Below are 7,815 nucleotides of genomic sequence, written 5' to 3' on the forward strand. Positions count from 1 at the left end.
TGAGCACGAGGTCGCGGAATAAAATCCCGGCCACGGCGGCCGCATTTCGATGGGGGCGAAATGCGAAAACACCCGTGTACTTAGATTTAGGTGCACGTTAAAGAACCCCAGGTAGTCAAAATTTCCGGAGTCCTCCACTACGGCGTGCCTCATAATCAGAAAGTGGTTTTGGCCCGTAAGACCCCATAATTTTTTTAAGCTACAATTTTCCTCGGGCTGCCAAAGACTTGAACGACCTACGCTACAATGTCACTGCCATCACATGTTATTCAGAATTTCGGGTAACTGTTTACACTTGCATTTCACCGCAACACCTGCCTTTTCTTATGCATGCGTGTTAACCATCACCTATTTAATACCACGAATGTGTTATTAAAGATAATTAAATGAAATAATAAAGAGCGTTGATATCAGATAGCGGATGCTTAGGCTGCATCTGGCTTCAGACCCTTTGCGACAAATGAGATTACGCAATCTCCATGACAAGGCATGCGAGACGACGGCGCACGAGAATCAACCCGCCATCTCGACTCGCCTATAAACTACGTCCCCGCAACAGATTACCTCCACGATACAGCACGGCCAGCGTATGCGCTAAGCTGCACAGAGCCGTTTCTACGTGTATGAAGCAGGTGACTGGAACAGCTAGCACAGAATCTTATAATGAAAGGAAATATATAGAGCAATTTTTTCAACAAGACATAACCGTTTTCTTAAAGCAACCATTTTGGAAATCGTCTATAACTTCTGCCGTAGTTTGAGGGCATTGTGCGGTCGATTCGTCACCGCTATGAGAATCGCTAAGCAAACTCGCAGCTGATGTCAGCCGAAAGAAACCACAGCACCAACTTCGACCACTGCAAGGTCACAAAATAAACAGGGCACCATGAAAGAGACAGGAAATGTAGCTTTGACACTTTAGCAGAGAACGTGGAGAACTATCGGCAAAACCTGACAAATAATGGCGGGAAAGCCACTAACAGTGATACCTACTGCGATGCCACTGAGATCCATTGCTCATCTTCGTTTTCTGTCGTATATGTAGTTCCGTTGGCCGAAAGATAAAGAAAGAACGTGATCTCCTGTAACGAACTTTTGTTAGCAGTTTTCTAATGGAAGATCAAGCGATTTTAAGGCTGCTAATAATTTTCAACGGCTATTTTTGTCTAAACGATTTACATTTAGTGAGAATCTAAAATATTTGGTGGAAATTGAGGACATGGTATGTGTAATGTGTACGAGAATTTTAACGCTTCTCATACAGATCTGAACGTTACGAACGTTTACTGAACTTTTGCTTTCTACTTATTGTTAAGCAATAAACGAGGCGCGCGCGCTTTACCACGTGAAGAAGTCAGGTTGAGTATATTTCGTAGAATTTAGAGCAATTTATCGATAATGGGGGCGGGAACTTCCAAGGTGTCTGAGGTAATTAGTGTGTTTGCAGTGTATTAACTCTGCAAGCGTTCTGTATCATAATAGGCGCCTTCTATGAGCAATGCACAATTTAACCCCTCTATCCTGAGAAAACTAAGAGTCCTCGAGGTCGAATGTAATAAAAGTGAGTGCACAGAATTTTACTGCATTTGTAGAAACTGAAACCTTCAAAGTGATTAGCAAGTGTTTTAAAACGTTTTACTGGCTTTACCGTTATTTATTTATTTATTTATTTAATTATTTATTTATTTATTACAGAACCCACAGCGCCAGTGTGGCATTACAGTGTGTGTGCGTGGGGGGGGGGGGGTTCAAATAATATATACAACAAACAGTACAAATCATTTCATAATAAATGCGAAAGAATTTACGGCACAACATTTACAACCTGAGAAACACAACTTCCGTCATTAACAGAATATGCTATACTAATGAAGAAAAAGAAAGATACATCGTTAGACAGCATTGATCCTGAAAGCACAACTTCATTAATGAAAAGAACATGCTATAACAAGGAAGAAAAAAATGCATCATTAGACGGAATTGTTAGAGGGTCCTGCGGTAACCTGTTCCAGTTCGAAATCGTCCTGACGAAAAAAGACATTGTTAGCATTTCAGTTTTGCATTTTATTTCTCTTACCTTATTCACATGATATCGACGTAAAGATACATAATTGGACTTAAATATGTACTTATCGCGTTCAATACCAGTTCTCGAATGAAATATGTTGTGAAAGAACTTTGACCTGAGTGATTTTCTTCGTGCCTCTAGTAGTTCCCAGCCAAGATTCTCTTTCGCACGTGATACGCTGGAATGCCTATAGTGATTTCGGAACACAAAACGAGCCGCTAAATTTTGCACTCTTTCTAACTTTTGTGTATTAACCTTTAGCCAAGGGTCCCATACAGTGCAAGCATAATCGAGGACAGATCTAACATTCGTAATATACAGGAATTGCTTAGTTTCCGAAGGATAATGTTTTGCATTTTGTCGCAAGAAACCTAGTAGCCTACACGCCTTGGCTGAAACGTATTCAATATTACGGTGCCATAACAGTTTGGAGGTAAACAAAAAACACCAAGATATTTGAACTTGGATAGAGATGACAGCTGTTGAGTACTTATTTTGTATTTAAATTATTGAGGAGTACGTTTTCTCGTAAAAGAGAGGTGAACAGTTTTTTGCAAATTTATATGCATGCCCCAGCTTTTGCTCCAATCCGTAACCTTGTTCAGATCCTCTGGCAAGGCAAGACAATCATTTTCGTTATGAATAGCTTTATATAACACAGAATCATCTGCGAATAAACGTATAGGAGATGAAATATCAACACATATGTCATTCATGTAGATTAAAAATAGGAGACGGCCCAGGACGCAACCCTGTGCTACTCCTGATGTGACCTCAATGTCATCCGAGTGTTGGCTGTTTAAAACTACTTTCTGGTGCCTTGAGCTTAAACATTCATTAATCCAAGCAATAACCAATGTATTTAAATGATACCATGATAACTTTTCTATCAATAAATCGTGGGGAACAACATCAAAAGCTTTCTCGAAACCGCGAAAAACTGAATCAATAGAGCAGCCGTTATCTAATGCACTTGCTATATCATGTGTTAGTGCTGTTAGCTGCATAACGCAGAAAAAACCCGTACGAAATCCGTGTTGCCGAGGGCTTAGCAGTGAGTATCTGTTTAAGTGGTTTATTATGATAGTAAAAATATATGTTCAAACACTTTGCAAACAATACATGTCAAAGAAATGTGTCGATAATTGAATACACTGTTACGGGGTCCAGACTTGTGCACAGGGACAACATTTGGAGATTTCCAAACATCAGGTAAGGCAATTTCTTATAATGATTTATCAAAAATAACTCGAAGATATTTTGAAACTGAGGGAGCACGCGATGATAGTAATGCACCAGGTAAGCCATCAGGACCACGAGCCTTACCAACGTCCAGCCGCTTTAGTAACAGTTCAATTCCCCTCTGATCAATTGTAATGGCTTCCATGGTTTCACCGCCCATTTCGCCAAAATTCGTATTCATGTTGCTGCTGTTTCCACGTGTAGAGAACACCGAAGCAAAGAATGAGTTGAAGCATTTTGCTTTGGCCAGATTTTCGTGAACAACGGTGCCAGCATCGTGTAAGGGGGGAATAGATAAGTCGTCTTTCCTATTCATTTTGATAAGCTTCCAGAATACTTTAGGCTGGTTTTTAATTCGCGAGGGGCAAGAGCCGAAAAAATTTTCCTTAGCCTGTTTCACTGCAATTTTCATTTTTTTTTTCTAAGTTGATGCAATTTAACTTTTCTTGTGGCCGACCGGTTCATTTTGCAGCTAGCGTAAGCATACTGCATTCGCCTGGCGATCTTGCGTACTTCCTTCGCATACCATGGCTTACATTTGCCACGCCGTGACGTCATCAACCACGATGGAACGTATCATTCCCTTCCCGCAATTCAGATTTTGCTTTTAAATGTGCGCCATAGTTCATGCACATCATTAGATTCTGATAAGGTTTCAAAAACATCGTAATATACGTCTAGTGCTCGACATATGTCAAGTGTACGGGCTTTTTTGTCAGCATATATGCGTCGCTGGCCGCAATTAACGATTGTAGCGTATGTGAGGTTCGTGTTACAAACGACACCGTTGTGATCCCCTATTCCAGGTACTATCATTGTAGAGTGCACTACCGTGGGAAGGTTAGTGAACAGCAAATCTAATATATTATTTTCTGGAGTAGGTTCTAGCACCAGTTGAGGTAATGCGAAGGAGTGGCATATCCTTAGCATTTCTTTACTTGACGCATTTCCTAAGTTGCCTGTAATGCTTGGTCGGGACCAATCAATTTCAGGTAATTTAAAGTCACCACCTACGAATAAGATATGGGCGTCTATTGTCTCCATGGTATCAGACAGGTCACAAAGCACTTTACCCGGGCTTCCAGGTGGGCGATAAAACGAACACATTGCAAGATTTTTCCCATTCTGTAACCTAAGTTGAACCCATACTGACTCATTTTGGCCAACATCAACGTCAAGCTTCTGGGAGTCGACTGTCTCATGAAATAAAATAAAAGCACCTCCTCCACGACGACCGCGATCCTTCTTATAACAGACGTAGCCCTCGGGAAATACTTCACTATCACCTATATCGCCATCCAGCCACGACTCGATTCCAATTACTGCAGTTGGCTTCGCAATTTCCAGATGACTCAAAAAGTCGTCGGTCTTGTTGCGAATACTTCTGCAGTTTACTACGAGTTTCCCAGTTTTCACTGTTTCCCAGCGTTACTTAAAGAAGTATGCGTGACGAAAAATTCACATTATGTAGATATAGAAGCATCGTTATGAATAATGTCTGGGATAGGCTGTTGTTTGTAGCTGAATGTTATGGTTGCAAATAACTACAGAACTCTCGAATCTCCCGTTCATTTGTGTGTTACACGGAGCGACTACATGGTGTCATCCAAGACTGAGACACCTTGCTCATATTTTGGGGATACAGACGATAGTAAGAGTGTGGTCTTGTGTCGACTAAGTTAAAGGGAAGCTGAAAGGTTTTCCAGAAAAAATGAGTGAACATCTGTACATAATGGTTTTCAACCCTCCGAATTCGAATATCGTATCGAAATTGAGTGAAAGAAAGCGCAAATATATTTTATTTCGAAGAAAAGTGCAGCAGCGGACACGCCCAGCTCGCGCGTCTCGTTTCCGCCTGTGATTGGTCGGGCGCCTCGTGACATCAACACTAGTAACCGAGCGCTGCCGCTACACATGAAGCGCGGTGCCAGGTAGTTTGGTGCTGTTTTTCTGACACGGTAATGGAAAATGTAGACAGACTGCGTTTTTCTGAGGAGTTCGGCGTTACTCCCTACATATACGAGCCGATTGCGAAGAGCCGGCCTCTCGAAGAAGCAAACGATGCTGGTGCGAGCAGTGCTTTCGACGCGAACGAAAGCAAAGTCTTGGGATCTCCTTGTGTTGGAAATGCTCTTTGGTGAGTACGTTTTTTGCAAAGCGATCTAGTGATCTCGCCGATCTTTTGCCGATCTAGTGAGCTCGTTTCCGGTCAAACAACTGTAGTGTTGTGTTCCTGCATGCCTCCTCGTGGAATGTAAGCGGGGATGGGATCGTCGGCATTTGTCGCTGTCCAAAGCAGTCGGCAATCTACAAAGATGGTTTAAACGCGTGAAAAGCTTCCCGGTTCATGCAGTACGTGTAGTGACCTTCATCTGTTGACTACCACGTTGACTACCACTCACGTTGACTACCACTCTACATACACACAGACGCACCAACAAAGGAATGCAGGGTCGATCGACGCAGACTACGATGGCACGCACGCAGAAACAAGCGCGGTCAGGCACGGTCGCGGACGCTGCGAAGGAACGAAACACTAGAGTTGACGTCACAACACCGCGGTTTCCGGTCTCCGCTCGCATCGTCAGCGTCAGCAGCAGCACGCGGCATTCGACGGGGGGCGGAGCTACAGCGCAATTTCAACCGGCGATTACGTCGCTCCCAATTGAAAAAAAAAGAAACCAAATTTTACCTACATGGTTTATAAGGTTCCCGCATCCGTATATGAGCGTCTTATTGAATTAGACAGAGTCTTCAGTTTCCCTTTAAAAATGTGTGCGGTAGCAGGGAAACTTCGGCATGTTGGCGCACGTTTACACATCATGAAACAAAAAGGAGATAGATTTCATGATTGCTGCGGCTCGCAACTCATTTCTTGCGACAACATGCTCCCAATGCCATTTATTTTTGTTTCTCTGATATTTCCTGACACAGAAATCTCTCTCACTAGGAGGAACTGTACAAGGGGCCAGCAGTTACGGAGTGGTTGATTGTTAGGAGACGTGAGGGCGTAGAAAAGTGTGATAGCATAAATTAATTAATAATTTGAAAAGTTATTCAATGATGCTTAGTACATCGACGACAACTATGAATCAAATTGTAAAATGAATCAACGAGATTTGACTATCATTCATGGCATAGCCAACTTTCTTCATACGACATATAAGGTGATGTGAAATTCTAAATACCAAAATGAACACACTGGCGCTCCCACACTCACATTGTCTAACTTACCCGCCCTGATTTACTTGGAATTTAGAGCATTTTGGAACACTTTCTCCTCAATTCTCTGGCCTAAGGTTTATGATACATTTCATTGTATTCGAGTAGGTCGAGCAATTCAGAATTGAAATATACTCTTCTCCGAAATTTTGCTGCACCTTGTATTTTTCTTCTTGGCTGCATTTAAATGATGAAGTTGCTGCTTGGCAACTGTTAAAAATTTTGAGAACTTGTATAATGCTGCCATATTTTCTGTTTCTATTTATATTTCTTTTAGGATAGCCTCTAACTAACTACCCGAACAACATCTCGGCAGCGTGGCATTTGGGCCTACCTTCGAGGATAAACTTTCGTTACACAAATTTTCAAATTTAAATTTTAAATGAATGTTTAAGCCACAGTTTTCAGGCAGTTGTATTAAAGACTGCTTGCTTTTCGGGATAGATGATCGGCATTGAAGGCAATGTTTGGGGATTAATTGATTCTGAGGATAGAACTTCTACTAGAAGAGACATCGCGAGCTAGATTACGAAGTTCCACATAGAGATTTCAGCAGATATTTTTCCCGCCTAAATTTGCAGTATGGCTATACCGGACCCATGATGTTTTCGAATGCGGTACAGTAAAAATGGTCTAATCAATGGCGCTGCCGAGGTCGTAAACAAGGTGTTTACCCATGCGTTCTCTAAGGTAACATGGGCGATTGTAAATGTAAAGCTGAAATGTTACCGTGTTTTTAATGCGTCTTCAATATAAGCGCAAAGTATTCTTGGCATTATATAAGGCGTTTCGTGGTACGTAAGCCTCGCGTCTGTTTTGAAGTGAAAATTCTGCATGTAGATTGCGCATGTTGGATCAACGAGAAGCTTTGATGGCATGGTTAAATAAATTTTATCAAAGTAAACTGCGTGCTTACAATTCATTTATTTTCCTCCTATGGAATGTGCGATTTCATGATATATTTATATTTATTCTCGGCACAGGTCACAACTATAATGTCGTATGTTGGTTATGCTTATGAACGACACCATTCACAAGCTATGACGAAATTCAAACAGCAGTTCATTCGAAGGCACACTGTATAGGAAGGAATGGCTGGAAGAGTTGCATGCAGACAGATGTACGACAGGAAGGAGATAATTAGAAGGAAGAAATAGCTCGGGAGTTTGAATAGTTAAGGAATTGTGCAAAAAAAATGTTTATCTGAGCAATCACTGCGCCTATTCCGATGAGGCTTGTTGCCTTAGAAAAAGTTAAAACGTAGTTACTGTAGATGTCGACGT

The sequence above is a fragment of the Dermacentor andersoni genome, unplaced genomic scaffold (assembly GCF_023375885.2).
Source record: "Dermacentor andersoni unplaced genomic scaffold, qqDerAnde1_hic_scaffold ctg00000033.1, whole genome shotgun sequence".
NCBI lineage: Eukaryota > Metazoa > Arthropoda > Arachnida > Ixodida > Ixodidae > Dermacentor > Dermacentor andersoni.